This window comes from Sturnira hondurensis, unplaced genomic scaffold (assembly GCF_014824575.4).
Source record: "Sturnira hondurensis isolate 20B ecotype Veracruz unplaced genomic scaffold, ASM1482457v3 Scaffold0014384, whole genome shotgun sequence".
NCBI classification, from domain to species: domain Eukaryota; kingdom Metazoa; phylum Chordata; class Mammalia; order Chiroptera; family Phyllostomidae; genus Sturnira; species Sturnira hondurensis.
Genome location: NW_028087015.1, coordinates 29,890,660 through 29,908,648, shown reverse-complemented (window position 1 = coordinate 29,908,648; position 17,989 = coordinate 29,890,660). Strand labels below are relative to the sequence as shown.

The following is a 17,989-nucleotide window of genomic DNA, read 5'->3' as shown; positions in this document are numbered from 1 at the left end:
ATGTTCAAGTTGTTTCTATGCCCGTGGACTTTTAATCACTTAGTTGTAGAGTTTTAGAAGTGCCAAACACATAAGCTATCATCTTGTGCAATTTTACAGTTGAGGAAACTATCCTAGAGCAGGCAAGTCATTGGCCCAAGGTCATGCGGTGAGTTAGCAGGCTCTGCAGAAACCAGTAACCAGGTCTGTTTTTGGCCAGAGACCTAGATTTGCATCACCAGCTTGGACTTTATAAATGGCATGGCATACTGACTTTCAGAGCCTTTCACAGGTATGCTGAGAAACTGTACGGTTTTGTTAGCCAGGAAGAATTACAGGTGAAAACAAGAAAGCAGAATGATGAAGCCAACCTTCTACCAGGCATTCTGCTTCTGTGTATATTGCAGTATGGCTTCTGGGATTTGTTCAGTCACTTACAGTCAGTCTAGTTAATTTCTTCCCAGCATACCTACATGTTTCAACAGCAGGATGCTTTTCGAATACCAAGTATTTGAAAAGAAAAGGAGGCACATTTATTTGGATGCTGTTCACACACATACACACAAAAAAAGACAACCGTGGCGCCATCACTCAGCCCCTGTTCTGTCTCTGATACAATGTAGGAAATGCTCATCATTTGGTTTTCTTCCTGGGGTGAATGTGGTTGGCCAAGGATGTGAGCTCACAACCTGGAGTGCAACCTCGGTCACAAACTGAGTGCAGCCAAGCCTCCATTTTTTATTGCTTGATGAGATGGACACAGAAGTCCCCCTCATTCCATTGGGTGTCTAGATCTTGTACACTGTCCCATTCCTTTCCATGAGAAGCCACCTGCTTCGACAAGACTACACTCATGTGTCACGTAGTGACATTTCAGTCAATGACGGACCACAAGTACAATGATGTCTCATAAGATGAAAAATTCCTATTGCTCAGTGAGGTCGTAGCCATTGTAACATCTTAGCACAACACATTACTCTCGTGTTTGTGGTCATGCTGGAATAAAGAAACCTACTATGCTGCATAAATGCAAGTGTAGCACATACTATTAGGTGCAGCATGTAATACTTGGTAATGAAAGTAAATGACTCTGTTACTGGTTTATGTACTTACTATATATACAGAGTGTACTCTACCTACTTATATACAAAAAGTTTTCTGTAAACTGGTATGCTGTGTTACATCAGCAGTAGCCTCAGACATCTCATATTTACTGCATCTCTTGATTAATCTCATTTGCTTCTTTATGGCCACTCAGCCTAAAAAAACCACTCCACTCTTAATGTTGCCAACAAGAGGCCTCATTGAGAGACTGACCTGGAAATGAAATTAAAAGCGACCGAGGCTTGTGAAGTTGGAAAATCGGTGATGGTTATTGCACGCCAGTTAGGCACGTCCCATTCCATCATAGCTGCCTTCTTGAAGAACAAGAATAAAATGATGGAAGCTGTGAAAATGTCTGCTTTACGGAAGGGACAAGACTAACAAAAATTTGAGAAGAGCCTTTGTCAGACGTGGAGAAACTCCTAATGACCCAGATTTACAGACCTGACGCAGAAACGCATGCTCTCAGCACCAGGACGCTCACAACCAAAGCAAATTGCTTGTGTGCGATGTTGGAAGAAAAAGCTGGGCCTGATCATGATGCTGAGTTCACTGCTGGCTCTGGGCGGCTGAAACGGTTCAAGAATCACTATTCATTACATAATGTGAACGTGAGTAGTCAGTTTCTGAGTGCTGCTGTGAAGGCAGAAGAATTTTTGGAAACTCTAGATAAGCTGGTTGTGGAGGAAAACTACTTGCCAAAGCAAATATTAAGTAATGGATAAAGCATCTCTGTTCTGGAAGTGGATACCTGAAACGGCTTTTATTCATAAGGAGGCTAATTAATGCCAGGTTTCAAGGCTCTTATAAGCAGGAAAACAGTCTTAATTGGGAACCATGTTGCAGGCTACAAATTGAAACCCCTTGTGACCTGGCACAGTGAGAACCACGGGGCCTTCAAGCATATCAGTGAGCACACTCTGCCAGTGTACATCAGGGGCAATAAGAAGTCATGAGTGACCCAGCTCCTCTTTTAAGATGCGCTCCTGAGTTGCTATGTTAAGGGAATAACATACCTTTCAAGATTTTGCTTATTGTTGATAATGCTCCCAGACACGCTTCTTTCATGGATCATCTTTGTTCCAATATCAAAGTGGTGTTTCCCCCTCCAAACACCACCTCTTTGATTTAACCAATGGATCAAGGAGTTGCAGCGGCTTTTAAGGCCAACTGCCTGAGGAGGACCTTTGCCTAGACTTACTGCATCTGAGCAAGACACTGATGCAACTCTGAAAGGGGCACACATAACACCTATGACTGCATCCAGAGACAGGCTTGGCTTGGGGTGATGTCACCAAGGAGTAAGTGCATGGATGGCATCTGGAAGAGAACACACAAGAAGCTCCCCATGACTTCAAAGGATTTGCTAAGAGGCTACAGATCAGCAAGGCTGTGGTTGAGATGGCGTCCACCTGGGCATGGATGGGGATGACAGGGAAGAGCTCCAGGGTTCCTGAGGAAATGACTAAGGAGCAGCTGTTGGAACTGGACCCGGAACGCCTTAGGCAAGAGAACAGGAAACTGCAGGTGAAGAAAAACACCTTCAGAAAATTCACAGTGAGGGGGTTAGCAGAACTTTTGCAGACTTCATCAAGCTCTTTTAAACATTTTGTTTTTCTTTTCTCTTTTTTCTTTTTCCATTTTAAGAAGAAAACTTAACTTTATTTACATCAGACAGAGCTTTTGTCTTCCATGCACTCCATACTGCATGGAAGTACACGTCATAGTAAAAGTGTGAGGCTTATTAAAGTATAGCCAGTTCTAAGCAGTCTGGATATTTCCTGTGTCATACAAAAGAAGTGTCCGGCCCACAGATGCACATTAGCATACACAGTTATGGACGCTGGCAGTTGGGGATTGTGGGGAGGGAGTTGGGCGGCAGTAGAAGAGGGCATAAGGGAGGTGAACAGTAATGGGAAATATAACAAAATGAACTATTAAAATAAAAATACATGATATATTAATGGTAATCCAAAACCAAAAAGGTTTTCATTAATGGTGAGGACTGTTCATTATCTGTTTCCAAGCAAATCTTCAATGAAAAAAAGGAAATGAACCAAGCAAACCACCTTGAGCTTGTTTCTGAAAAGTGTGTCACCTCCTCAAAATGAGCCTCAGGGGGCCTCGAGGAGGCATTCTGGCCGAAGGCACTGTTACCATGGGGGATGGCAGCTCCCTGGGCCTGGTCGCCCGTGAAGGCCTGCGGGTGGGAGGAGATAAGCAGGGAGAAGATGGCAGGACAGATGACCCTGACCCTGGGCAGGCCTAGGCTGAGGAGTGTGTTTGTGTCTTCATTTTTAACAAAATAATTTTTAAAAGTAGAAAATAATCTATAACAGAAAAAAGCTTATAGACTAAGGGTATAAAGAAAGAAAATATTTTTATACAGCTGTATTTATTTTAATTTAAAGTACTATTACAAAAGGGTCAAAAGGGTTAAAAACAAAAAGTTTGTAAAGACTTATAGTCAGCTAAGGTTAATTTGTCATTGAAAGAAAACATTTTTTATAAATTTAGTGTAGCCTACATGTGTGGTATGTATATACAGTAGTGTATAGTAATATCCTCGGTCTTCACAGTCACCCACCACTCACTCACTCAGTGACTCACCCCCAGCAACTTCCAGTCCTGCCAGTTCCATTCATATTAAAATAGTGCTCTATTTTTAAATCTTTTAAAAAGATCGTATGTATTCATTTTTAGAGAGAGGAGAAGGGAAGGAGAAAGAGAGGGAGAGAAACATCAATGTGTGGCTGCCTCTCGAGTGGCCCCTACTGGGGACCTGGCCCGCAACCCAGAAATTCCCTGACTGGGAATTGAACTGGGCGACCCTTTGATTTGCAGCCTGTGCTCAGTCCACTGAGCCACACCAGCTAGGACTTTAAAGTCTTTTTTAACAAAAGATGAGCCATTAAAATGTGTGCCATTTAAAAAATCTTTTATACCACGTTTCTACTGTAACTTTCCAATGTTCAGATACACAAATACTTGCCATTGCACTACAGTTGCCTGCAGTATTCAGTGCAGTAACACGCTGTGCAGGTTTGTCCCCTAGGACGGGCAGGCTGCCCCCTGGAGCTGTGTGCAGCAGGCTGAGTCCTCTGGTCTGTGTAAGTGCTTCCCACGACGTTCACAGGACGGCAATATCACCTAGTGACACGTTTCTTACAACAGGCGCCCCTCGTAAAGGGGCACATGACTCTGCTTCAGAAGAGGTGTGTTGCCCATGATCCCAGTGGTTTATTTTCTTTTACCAAAACCCAGAAGAACGAGTCTGAAGACTGAGATGTCTAATTATTATTGACTTAATTTGCCTAGGGAGACTACTAAGCACAACTAAAAACTAAAACATAACTTTGACTAAGTTGTACTGACAAGGTTAATGTTTTTATTTCTGTAGGCTGACATTTGTTTCACGTTTTTTCAACTGAAGTCAGAAATTAGCAAACAGAATCTAAAGAAATATTCTTTATTTATTGTGTAAGAAAGCAGAAAGTTGGGGAAGAAACACAATTATTTATGCCATAGTGGTTCTGAATTGAGTACTCATGGCACCCGTAAAGGAAAAAAGTTATCATTGACCTTTATCCCCTTATAACTTTGTATCATTTTGTTGAGATACAAAATTTTTAGCAACATTTTTGTAGTACTCATTATCTTATGATAAATTTTAAAAACAGTATCAAGCAAAAGTTCACATTAAACTACTTTTCTCCACTAAGTTTATAATTTTACTATAAATGCTAGAATAGGATTGAATTAAGTGAATGTTATAAATTATCACTTTAGCTTGACATTGTTAAAGAAAATCTCAGAAATTACTTTGTACTGGCATTATGAAAAATAGATTTAATATAGCAATGTGTATTATTTTAAAGCTTTCTCTACTAAATATGTTGCAACCCTCAGCCTAATTTCTGTCATAAAATAGTTACTGAATAAATATTTATTAATTGTTGAGTGTAAATGGTTTAATTCACATTTTTTAACCATATTATCTCTGTGAGGCAGGTAAGCTAAGAATAATCTAGCATAATTATTACCGAAAGTAAGATTTAAAAAACTGGTTCCTTACTGTTTTCAAATATTGATGTTTCTTATCACAATTCAATATAACTACCATTTAATGTTATATATTTTTCTGGTTGATTTTTAAATCTTATACAAATTTTCGCTAGCTGAGTTTATTAGCTGAAAGGATTGCATTTGTGGTTTTAGCTTTAAAATCACCGAGTGAACAAGGTTTTCATACATATGTAACCGTTTGGAGATTATCTACAGAAAACCGAAACAACAACAAAATACTAGTGGCGGCAAGCCTGGCGACTGAGGTGGGTGGCCAAACAAAGGTCTTCCTCTGCCAATTCATTTAGAAAAATCATAGACAAAAATTTAAGTAAAAATCTTATTCTTTCTAAACTAAATATATCTAAAAGACATTAATACTTGCCATTGCACTACAGTTGCCTGCAGTATTCAGTGCAGTAACACGCTGTTAGCATTTATACATCTGGAATTATTAAGGCTTTAAAGTGCACTAAGGTTTTTGAGAAACCTTTTTTAAGAACTTGGAGCAAATAACAGAAAACCAAAGTACTCACGTCTTTTCACCCAGAAGTGGTTCCATGTCACAGGGTTCTCAAAGTGTAGTTCACGGACCCCGGGGGTCCATATTGTTTGCTGTTACCCTGTTACCCTTTGGAGATTTAGCACCAAGATAATGGCAAACATAAATACACGTAGCTATTATATTCTTCACCGCCATCCACTTGCAATTAAAACCAAAAATTAGGTTTCATTTAAGAGTGTTCTTAATGAGATATTACACATAGTATTAATGATCTATATTATGAAATAGGAAAGTACTCTTTTTAAAAAAATATTTATTTAAGTGTTCAAGTACAGTTTTCTGTCTTTTACTCCTATCCCAGCTCACCCCCCCACAAGTGCTCCCCCCTCCCACTTCCACCCCCCTTAGTTGTTCTCCATGTGTCCTTTATACTTGTTCCTGTGAATCCTTCCCCTTTTCCCCTGAAATTCCCTCCCCTCTCCCTTCTGGTCCCTGTCCGCCTGTTCTCTGTTTCAGTGTCTTTGGTTACGTGTTGCTTGCTTGTTTGTTTTGAAAGTACCCTTAGATCGGTCCCATGGCACACAGAAGCGGTGTGCAGTCTCAGGAAAAAGCAGTCGTGCGATTGAATTGGGAACGAAACTGGCTACTTTTCTCATGGGATAAACTATGGTTAATCAAACTTGGGCATTTGGCAGATATTTTCTTGAAAATGAATGAAATGAACCTATCCCTTCAAAGATAACAACAGGTAGTAGTTGCTGCCAAAGATAAAATTCAAGGTTTAAAGTTGAAATTTGAAGTCTGGGACATTTGTACTCACCATCCTGTGCTTGACAGCTCCCCGATACTTACTGACTGTTCTGAGGAAATTGGCGGTGATGGTGAACATGACGTTTCGATATGGAATAATGAAACATACCAGTGTTTAGAAGACCCGCATAAGTCATGAATCAATTATTTTCCAAAGGACGGTGCACAATAGTACAAAATTATGTGTAAAAAGTTATTTAAAATGTAAGCTAGACCAATCAATCATACAAAAAAAAGTCTCGATCAAGTTTCAGATTCCATATTGCAAACAAGAAAGTAAGAAATTCAACTACTGTCTGTTTTTGGGGGGCTGAACAATATTTCATTGTATGTATATATGACATTTTCTGTTTCCATTCACATATTTAAGGGCATTTAGATAGTTTCCTCACCGTGGCTGTTGTGACCAGTGCTGCAATGAACACGAGGGTGCTAGTATCTCTCTGAGATCACCCTTTTTGGATACAGGCACAGAATTGCTGCATCATATGGTTTGTTTTTTACTTTCTGAGGAATCTCCATACTGGTTTCCATAAGGGCAGGAGCAGTTTGCATTTCCACTGACAAGTTTCAGTTATGTAAGATAAATACATTGAGAGGATGCACTGTATAATATTGTGCCTATAGTTAACAATATTGTATTGTAAATTTAAAAATCTGTCAAGAGGGTAGATTGCATGCTAAGTGTGTTTACCGCGGCAAAATAAAAATGGAATGTTGTTATAAATATCACAGCTCTCAAGTTCAGTCTATAAAAGCTGACAGCCCTAATCAGGAGGGCAAACAATGTAACAATATTTAATGAGCACAGGTGGCTGAGGACCTAATTTTTGTTGTATTCTGAATGTTTTCAAGATTCGGTAAAACGTTCAATCTTTACCATTAGAATTCTTATTTCTTGTCATTCAGAAAATATGCATTGGTGTAGGATAAAAATAAGGCTGCTGATGTTATTCTAATCATCTGATAATTCTAACATCTCTAATGTAAGGTCTTGAGGCTGTATTTTAAAATAGCAGTCCCAAGTTTTGTCATTTACTTAAAATGTAGCAGTGTGGTTTGTTGTAAAAGCAAGGGATCTGAGGAGTCATACATGATTGGTTTCAAATACTGAATCTATCTTTTTTTTTGTCTTTAAAGCTTACGTTTATAAATATCAGCATATATACAGTTAATGAGATTATTGCACCTACCTTGCTAGGTTGTTGTTCAGAGAAAATGAGATTTTGACAGAGCCCATAGTACAGTCAATACACAGGGATTGAGTGCCCACTAGAGGCCAAGCTCTATGCCAGGTTCCAGGGAAAGGTGGATAGATAGAACAGGTAAACAGAACACTGCCTCTGTGCTAAACACACTTCGAGATTAGCCCCAGGGAAGACCAAATAGGTGTCAGTTACAGCAGAGAATAATAATGCTGCAGTAAACTAAGGGAGGGGAGATAAATTGGTTATCCTCCAATACTTTTTCCACTGATTCTTTATTAATAGAAACTCCCATTCTAGCTAGGCACCTGGCCATCCTGCTAGAACAACCACATATTCCTTCCTTCCTCAATTGCAATGAGGTGTGTCCATACAGTGGCCGTGAGAAGTAATATGTGCAACTTAGTGGTTCTGTTCTTAGACGGAACTTCACTATCTATTTTCTTCTTCCTTCGGGCTGGCCATGGCAGTGGTGAGTCACATTTAGGGGCATAAGGACAGCATTTCAAGGTGTGACATTTCAGATAGAAGTATGACGCAGATCCTTGGGTGATTTTATAGGTATCAGTGCCACCTACTCTCTCCCAACCCCTGGCTGCCACCTACCAGCTCAGACCTTAATATGAGAGAGAAATAAGCCATTGGTCTTGTTTAGGCACCCTTACTTCCTTGTTAAAGCACCCGACCCAGGGTCCTAACTGGCAGAGTAGGCTCTGGGTGCTGTACCTCTCAAGCCCAGACCCCTTGGAGGAGATGGGAGAGGGTGAGCATAACACAGGCCTTCCTGGAGGAGGGAATCCCTGACCTGGGTTTTGAAGGGTCATTTTGAGTTGGAAAAAACTCCTCCCCATGTGATTCGGACACTTCCCTCTTATGAGCCCCTTCTCTATGAGAATCACTAGTATGATGCCTTATATGAGATTTGACTTTTCCTTTGTTAGTAAGATTCTAGTGGAAGGTAAAATTTAAGAATTCCTTCACTCTTTAAAATTATTTGTATGAACACTTATTATATACATACAAGTCAAGGATGGAAATATCCAAGGTAACTCCTTCTTACAGATTTTCTTTCTTTTTTAAAAATGAAAATCTTTTCTGTAAACTGTCAATCTGCTGTCCTGAGGAAAGGGGAGGGGAATAATGGTGGAAAGAAGGGAAGGGACTAGTCAAAGAACATGTATGAACGACCCACGGACATGGACAACAGGGTGGGGACTGACTGTAGGAGCGGGGGTGGGATGGGCAGAGGAGGACACAGAGGGAAAAATTGGGACAACTCTAATAGAATAACAAAAAATTATTTTCATTATTTTTTCATTTTTTGAAAAAATAATTTTCATTATTCATTTTTACTTTATTTTGTTCTATTGTTGTTCAGTTACAGTTGTCCCCGTTCTCCCCATCCCCTGCCATTGCTTTGACCTGCCCTGTCCCACCCCCACTCCCAGAGACAATCCCCTCCCCACTGTCCTTGTTTATGGCTCTTTTGTACCTGTTCCCCTTCTTTCCCCAATTATCCCCATCATCCCTCCCTTCCGATCACTGTCAGTTTGTTCTTTGTTTCCTTGTTTCTGGTTCTTTTTTGCTCATTTGTTCATTTTGTTGACTATCTTTAAAAAGTTATATGGCTATCGTCTGCTTTTGTTTAGTATGGTATTACTAAATTCTCAGCTTGGTGCAGCTGGTCACATAGTAGCATTCAGTAAATTCTTTTTTGAAAGAACTGTTGAATACAGGGAAACATGTATGCCTCGACAGTCAGCCTACAGCCATGAAAAGGGCAGTAGTGCCCTGGAACAGCGAGATAAGCTGGTGTTTCAAAGTGGGGGTAAAAAGCAGCTATGATAGGTTAATGAACATAGTCTACAAGTTAAGTTTTGATAGTCATTACTGCATAAAAATAATTGAATTTTATTTCTTTAATAATGCATTATGAAACGAGTTCTCAGATATGTCCACAGGTGGGTTTTGAATAGTTCAATTTTAACTACATCACTAGAATAATGACATCAGTTCTTTTTATTTTTCACAAGAGAGCAAATCCACTTTACTGATTTACTTTTCAATAAGTTTAAACCCTTGAGGGGTGCAGCATTACACGGATTCTGTGTCCAACGGCCTTAGCAGGGAATTTCTCTGGAATTTAGCACCAACCGTGCCACTTTCGATGGGCACCCAGAAACTGTTTCCATGAGCATGAGTTACTTTTCCCCACCTGACTCTGGTTTTGTTTGGTTTGCCACCAGGAGTCACTGTGTTGTTCTCTGCTTTATACACATAAGCACATCTCTTGCCCAGATACAGTTCAGTTTTGTCTCGAGCGTAAACACCTTCAATTTTAAGGAGAGCTGTGTGTTCCCTCTGGTTCCAAGACCCTGCTGTAGCCAGCAAAAGTGGTCTTGGATCGCCGCCTTCCAGACATGTTCATTGTTACAGAAGTCCTGTTCGCAGGAGACCTCCACAAGCTCCCGGACAGCGGAGAGAATGACATCACTTCTTCGAGAGTTTGAAGTCAGTAGGGTACAGCCTAAGGAAAGAAACTTACTCAGTGATGTCCCAGTGGTATGACAGAAAAAGTCAACATGGATACAGATAACTGGCTTGCATTGCCCACCAGCAATAGCAGCAAAATTCACATCTTGGGTTCTGTAAGACTAAGCTTCCCAATTGGTCAGTAGTGTGTATTGCAACTTAAAGACATGTCTTTAGTTCCTGTCAGTTTTAATATTTGATTAGTCTAAAAAATTTCCCTGATATAAAATTGGCATCAATAATTGCTTTTTAATCATTTGTATTTGAAAGTTGATACCATGTAATAGTTTTTTTAAAGATTTCATTTATCTTTAGAGGGGAAGGGAAGGAGAGAGGAAGAGAAATATCATTGTATGGTTGCCTCTCCTGAGTCCCCTGCTGGGAACTGGCCTGCAGCCCAGGCATGTGCCCTGACTGGGGGTCCAACCGTGGTTGTTTGGTTCGCAGGCCCGAGCTCAATCCACTAAGCTACACCAGCCAGGCCATGTAACAGTTTTTAAACTGAGTAATAAAAGTTGAACAGAAGGCTCTCACATGCTAAGTGGGATTTTGGCATCAAGAATATAAAGTATGCTATGAATGTTTTTCCTTTGTGTTTTAATATTGTATCTTTATTACATTTACCAAGTAGCTGATGCATGCAAAACAACAAAATGAATTGGCATTATTACAAAACCAAACATGTTTAAGTAAAGAAAGCTGCCTCTTTACATATTAACACCTGCAGGTAGATCCTGATAAATACTGTACAGTAGTTACCTGGTGCTCTATTGCACTGAGTCCTCATGTAGTTTCACGTAGCCCTGTATAATCTGATGATTTCTTCAATGAGAGTGTTTTCTTGCTTTCATTGAGATTGATGCAAACTATTTAATTTTGCCATTAAGAAATGAAAATGGAAGCATGTTTCTAAAGAAATTTAAATGCACAAAGAAATACTCATTATTCTTAGAAGAATTTTCCCCTGAACAATTCCTAATTGGGTCTCTAATTTGCTTCTGTCTAATCACTAATTATTTGTGTTGTTTATTAAATAAAGCATAGAGCCACCTGCTCTATGTAGTACATACAGCCTAAGTTTGCTAATCTGCAAAATGATGAATAAACTAAGCCAGTTCATCCATCTGTGGACTATTTCAAGGTTGCCCATCCATTGGCTACAAGATTTTGAGTTAGAAAGACGGTGGTGGACAGTGCTTACAGTTTGATAGTGTTTGCTTACGAAGCGTGAAATGAAATGTAACTGTAGCATGTCTGCATCTGTAAACTCATTGTGGTCGTTTAGACGTCCTGCAAAATGAAATGTCAGGCAGTCATTCTGAGATACCAACTGTATTAGACTTCAAAGGGCTTGAATAACTGAGATTATGTTTTCAGCCTTTGAAGATTTTCTTCAGTTTTTTTTCTACTACATACAATTAATCAATATAGTCAACCAATAACAAAGTGTGGAATGAGCATAAGAAAATTGATGCTTAAAACTTAAAAATAATCCCCAAATTTGGAATGCTAAATGTGCCCTCTGCATAGTATAGGGATTTGAAAATGTACAAAGTCCTGAATTGACATTTTTTCTGAATATGTAATACAGCATAGATAGAAAGATTTAGTCTAAAAAGTCTCTGATAGCTGCAAGACACCATTATTTTTATGCAGCTAGATGCTTTCAAGTGATGGGAAAAAATAGTGCTGATTATGAAGTTCCTTTAGGTAATTGTGAGACTTCATAGGATCTATGTAAGCTCCATATTGATGGTTCTGAACAATGTATTACCTAATGGTTTCTATTGCCTGAGGATTCATTCACACTCCCTCCCTCCCTCTATCTTTATCTCCCTCTCTCTCACTTGTCCGTCCAGGCTACTAGAGAACAAGAAAAATCTATTTTTAAATGGCACACATTTATTTGTTTCTTTATATTTCCTTGGTTGGTTGATTTACTTACCAAAGCATTGCATTTCCAAAAGCTTAGATTTCTTTTTAATTGATTCATTTGGCTACAGGAACATTTTCTTGGTATTTAAAAGAGTTTCCTACAGACTGGCTTTCCAGTTGTGATGACTAATCTAATTTAAATTTCTCTCCTTTTTCTTTCTCTAAGTGCTTTGCCGTATGATTCATCTTACCTCCTTGACCTTTTTCACTTGGAGCTTTTTCTTAGTCCCCAATTCCAGCTGCCATGAGCAGGCTCCCTTGGCTGGTCTGCTGTTGATTTTGTCGAAGCTGTTTATGCAATTTGCATTAACCTATGTTCATGCCTCTCTTTTTGACTTTTATTATTGAGCCCTTAACTTTTATTATTAAACCTTTTGTGCATTTACTCGCTCATGTAGACCCTACCTACATACATACAGTACAATCTATATTTAATATGCCGTGAGTGTAGAACAGGAAAGAGGGGAGAATTCGCAGCCATCTGTCTAATATAGTGCCTATACACTTGGCATTATATTAGTTACAAGTTTAGAGTATATTAGTTATAAGTTTAAAACTGTGAGCTTAAAAGGCCTATTAGAATGTCTATAGTTTTTGCCCTGGCTGGTGTAGCTCAGTGGATTGAGCTCAGGCCTGCGAACCACACGATTGCGGTTCTATTCCCAGTCAGGGCACATGCCTGGGTTGCAGGCCAGTTCCCAGCAGGGGCCTCACAAGAGGCAACCATACATTGATACTTCTCTCCTTCTCTCCTTCCCTTCCCCTCTAAATATAAAAATAAATTAAAAAAAGAATGTCTGTACTTTTCAAGATTCATTTTTTAAAAGATTTATTTATTTTATTTTTTGAAGAGGGGAAGGGAGAGAAAAAGAGAGGGAGAGAAACATTAATGTGTGGTTGCCTCTCATGTGCCCCACACTGGAGACCTAGCCCGCAGCCCAGGCATGTGCCCTGACTGGGAATAGAACCAGTGACCCTTTGATTTGACTCAACCATCGGGCACTGAACCACCGAGCCACACCATCCAGGGCTCAAGATTCATTTATTGACTCTATCAAATGTATTTATACCCGTGACATGCTATGTACTTAATCCATGCCAGCTTTGAGCAACTTTTAAGGTTGGCCCTATTTCATATCCTTGCCAGGTGATTTTGGTGTTTAATATACTTTTTAGAAAGGAAACTTTAAAGGTCCTGGTATAATTTAAATACTATGTTCCCATGAAGCGTGAACAGTATGGCCTCGTCTCACATCAAATCCGATTCATTCATTTGTTCATTCACTCATTCAAGATACGATTATTATTTATATATATTGCCAGGCACTGTTCACAGCTTATAGACATGGCAGTGCCCATGAGGGTGAATGTTCCTACTCTCATGGAGCTCATGCCTTAGAAGAGAAGAAACATGTAACATACAAGAAAGCACATATTGCACTGTTAGTGGGACTGCAGACTGGTACAACCACTATGGAAAACAGTGTGGAATTTTCTCAGAAAACTAAAAATGGATCTGCCTTTTGACCCAGCAATTCCACTGCTAGGATTATATCCTAAGAACCCTGAAACACCAATCCAAAAGAACCTATGCACCCCAATGTTCATAGCAGCACAATTTACAATAGCCAAGAGTTGGAAGCAACCTAGGTGCCCGTCAGTAAATGAATGGATCCAAAAACTATGGTAAATTTACACAATGGAATTCTATGCTGCAGAAAGAAAGAAGGAGCTCCTACCTTTTGCAACATCATGGATGGAACTGGAAAGCATTATGCTGAGTGAAATAAGCCAGGTGGTGAAAGACAAATACCATATGATCTCACCTTTAACAGGTACCTAAACAACAAAAGAAACAAGCAAGCAAAATATAACCAAAGACACCGAAATAGAGAACAGGCTGACAGTGACCAGAGGGAGGGCAGGGAATTTCAGGGGAAAAGGGGAAGGGTTTACAGGAACAAGTACAAAGGACACATGGACAAAAACTAAGAGGAGTGGAAATGGGATGGAGGTGGGGAGGCCTGGGTGGGTGGGCTGGGATGGGAGTAAAAGACAGAAAACTGCACTTGAACAACAATTAAAAAATTGATGAAAAAAAAAAGAAATCACATATTCAGTGTAGTTTCTGACAGTGAGAAGTGACAGGATGATATGATGGAAAGTGTGGGGGCTATTTTATAATGGCGGGATCTGGGGTGGCCTCACCCTGTCTTCTCCATGGTCTGCCAGCCCAGTGTGACAGGGCACAGCTACATTCCGCTGTATAAAAGCTCTCCCACTCTCAGGGAGCAATCTTAGGCAAATCTCGTCTCTTCAATCATGGCTCTATCAATTATTGATTCATCCATTATTCACTCTTCATTCCATCTTTCCGCTCATCGGACATTGTCCATATAGCAACGTGCTCTCCCAGCTAAGGATGCAAAGGCAAAGAGGAACCAGCACTATATTTAGGCAGTGATCTCAAACTTTTTTGCACTAAGGGAATTTGAAAAACAAGTACCTTCTCTTCACAGATTTTTAACTTCACGTCTAAAATTTTTCACCATAGAAGGGAACGTTGAACTGCCTTATGACCCACTTCCACATTATATATCTGAGGAAACCCAAAATACTAGTTGGAAAGAATATATGTATTCCTAATGATCATTGCAGCATTATTTATAATAGCTGAGCTATGGAAACAGCCCAAGTGTCCATCAATGAGATGCATGGATGGGTGGTCATGTATACAGTGGAATATTGCTTGGCCATAAAAAGAATGAAGTCTTAACCATTGTAACAACATGAATGGACCTAGAAGGTCTTATGCTGAATAAAATAAGTCAGATAGACAAGGACAAATACCTTATGATTTCACTTAAATGTGGAATCTAAAGAACAAAATAAATGAACAAACAAAATAGAAACAGACTCATAGATGCAGGGAGAAGGGTTGGGGGACTGGGTTAAAAAGGTGAAGGGATTAAGAGGTACAAATTGGCAGTTACAAAATAGCCCTGGGAATGTAATGTGCAGTGTCGGAAGTATAGTCGATGACATTTTAATAACGATGTTTGGTGTCAGGTGGGTAGTTGAACTATAGGGGACCACTTTGTAAAGTACATGATTATCTAACCACTATGCTATCCACCTGAAACTAATTAAAATACTATTGACTATAAATTGTAATTGGAAAATAAAATAAAAAAGTAAAGTTTTCATCCTGCCTTTTTAAAAACCATTTTTATTGTTATCCTCTCATAGTTGTCCCAGATTTTCACCCTTTGCCCCACTCTGCCATCCCATTCCCCCTCCCGCAGTCGGTCCCCACCCTGTTGTCCATGACCATGGGTTATTCATACATGTTCTTTGGCTAGTCCTTCCCCTTCTTTCCACCATTACAGCCCTCCCACCTCCCCTCTGGTCACTGTCGGTTGTTCCATGTTTCCCTGCCTGTGGCCTCTCTTGTTCATTGTCTTGCTGACTAGATCCCTCTTATAGGTAAGATCACCTGGTATTTGTCTTTCACCAACTGGCTTATTTCATCATTTATATATTTGCAGAAGAAATAATTTCTATCATACTGTCAACTTTAAATAAACCCATTAGATCCCTCATTTGAGTATCCAGTGACATCTAAACACCACAGCAATTGGTTTTAATAATTTAAAAATACTGTCAAACTAGAATAACTCTTGAAAGGCCGCATATGAACTTTAAGGGCATAAGTGCTAAACCTCCTGATTTATTATTATAGGGTATATATATATTTTAAATAATAGATGGAATAATATTGTAATAACTATGTATGGTATCAAATGGGCCCTAGACTTAGTGGGGTGAGCACTTTGTAAATTATATAAATGTCTAATCAGTGAGTTGTACACCTGAAACTAATATAATTATTGTGGGTCAACTATAGTTGAAAAAAATTTTAATTAAAAATTATGTATGTGAGGGTTACATAACCTACGAATTTTATTTCAGACTAGTAAATGTGCCACCTTAGCAGTGTGGCTACAAGCAGGTTGCTTAACTTTCCTGTATCTCTTTTCTTTGTCTATAAGTGAGGATAAATTATTGTAGCAACATTATAAGATTGTTGGGAGGATTAAATAAATAATTACATGAAACTCTTAGATACTGGCTCATAGCAAGAAATATTTAAATTTGATGTTGTTGTTATTATATTATTGTTGGTTAATTTACTGAAAATAGCCTTATAAGAAAAAAATAGCAGAGTTGCAGTCCTAAATAAATTAAATGTATACTTGTAATTTTCCCTGAAATAAAACGAAGATAGCATATTAAATGAAAATGTGTATACCATTGTCCATATCTCAAATTAGTACTAACTGCTACTATACACTAACTAACTAGATTTTGGAGTCAAGGTGCACTGGGGGGGTGGGGAGGAGGAAGACTTATTACTTTAGAAGAGGCAGAAGCCAAGTACTACTAGAGTGCAAAGGAAAAGTCCATTCTTCTGCCTCAGACTAGAGTCAGGGTGCACCTGAAAAGGAGAGAGCTTCAGGACTGGGCCTTGAACCGTTTCTAGTGTGGATCTGGTGGGAATCTAGGGCTTGAATATTGGTGGGAAGAGGGGACTAGAGAGGCTGGGAAGGCTCTCTGAAATCTTTTCTAACTCAGTATTTTGTGAATCCAAAATTCTTTAAAAATCTTTATGTCATTACACTTTTTTCTCTTTTGTTAACTAAGGTATGTTGACATTGCTATCATACGAATGCAACAAAAAGATTTATTGAGCACCTACTATCTGCCAGGAACAGTGAATGTCTATTTCTTTGTAGATGTGTCTACTTATCCACAAGATATGTGTGCCAGAGAATTTTTTATTAAATTACTTTTTTACATTAAAAGCATTTTATTTCAGGCTGCGATGAGCCATGTTTGGATTATTACCATCGATAAAATAAATTTACTATATTTTTTAAACAGTGAAAACAAGTGCTTCTGCTACTTAGAGAAATGTAAGAATGGGAGTGTTTGTTGATTGCAGGGCTCTGGTGACTACTCTTTGAGAATGACCTCATTTTAGTATATCAGCCGTGTTTTCCGTCCAATAAATCTAAGTGTTGTTACGGGCAGAATAATCATTTCAATGTCTTGGTCTTGGTGTGAAACACCTTTTTAAAAAAGATTTTATTTATTTATTTTTAGAGAGGGGAAAGGAGGGGGAAAGAGAGGGAGAGAAATATCAACATGTGGTTGCCTCACCCATGCCCCGTACTGGAAAATCCAGCCCGCATCCCGGGCATGTGCCGTAGACTGGGAATTGAACTGGTGACCTTTTGGTTTGCAGGCCAGCACTCAATCCACCAAACCACACCAGCCAGGGCTGAAACACTTATTTTTAACTTGAAGCATTTGTTTTGAAACTTAATTTCTCTTAAATTTTGCACAAATTCATGAAGAGAAAGAACATAAAATATTAGGATTATACCACTCAGACTTCTTAGATCATTACCTATCTTTCTATAGCTACTGTTGAAATTGTTGAAATAGCTAAGTGATAAAATTAGTCTTCACAATTCAAAGTATCTTAAGCAAGAATAACACGAAGGGCTGGGGAATGATTACAATGCATAGGAAGAATCCCAGGGTAAGGCAGCATTTGATTGGTTACATCAGTTTTGTGATTGTCAGCCAGAGCAACCCTACATGCCGCCTGTTACAAGTTTGTATGGGCATTTTGGTTGTCCCAGTGCTGGGCAAGGTGGGGGTGAAAGGGGGGCCGTCAGGGTTCTGTGGGTGGGTGTCTAGGGCACTAGGAGTACTGAAATGAGGAAGTAAGTGAAAACTTATTTATAATTATTTGAGCCTAGAAGCTAACACTGTTAAATACAGA

At 39.2% G+C, this 17,989-nt stretch overlaps 1 protein-coding gene and 1 pseudogene across 1 annotated transcript in view; one reads left to right on the top strand and one right to left on the bottom strand.

Moving 5' to 3' along the window:
* The window catches only part of LOC118998830 (E3 ubiquitin-protein ligase makorin-1-like), a 43,820-nt pseudogene extending 37,278 nt beyond the window's left edge, over positions 1-6,542 (bottom strand).
* The window catches only part of GRIP1 (glutamate receptor interacting protein 1), a 666,005-nt gene that overhangs the window by 243,247 nt on the left and 404,769 nt on the right, over positions 1-17,989 (top strand). The gene's annotated exons all lie outside the window — the stretch shown is intronic.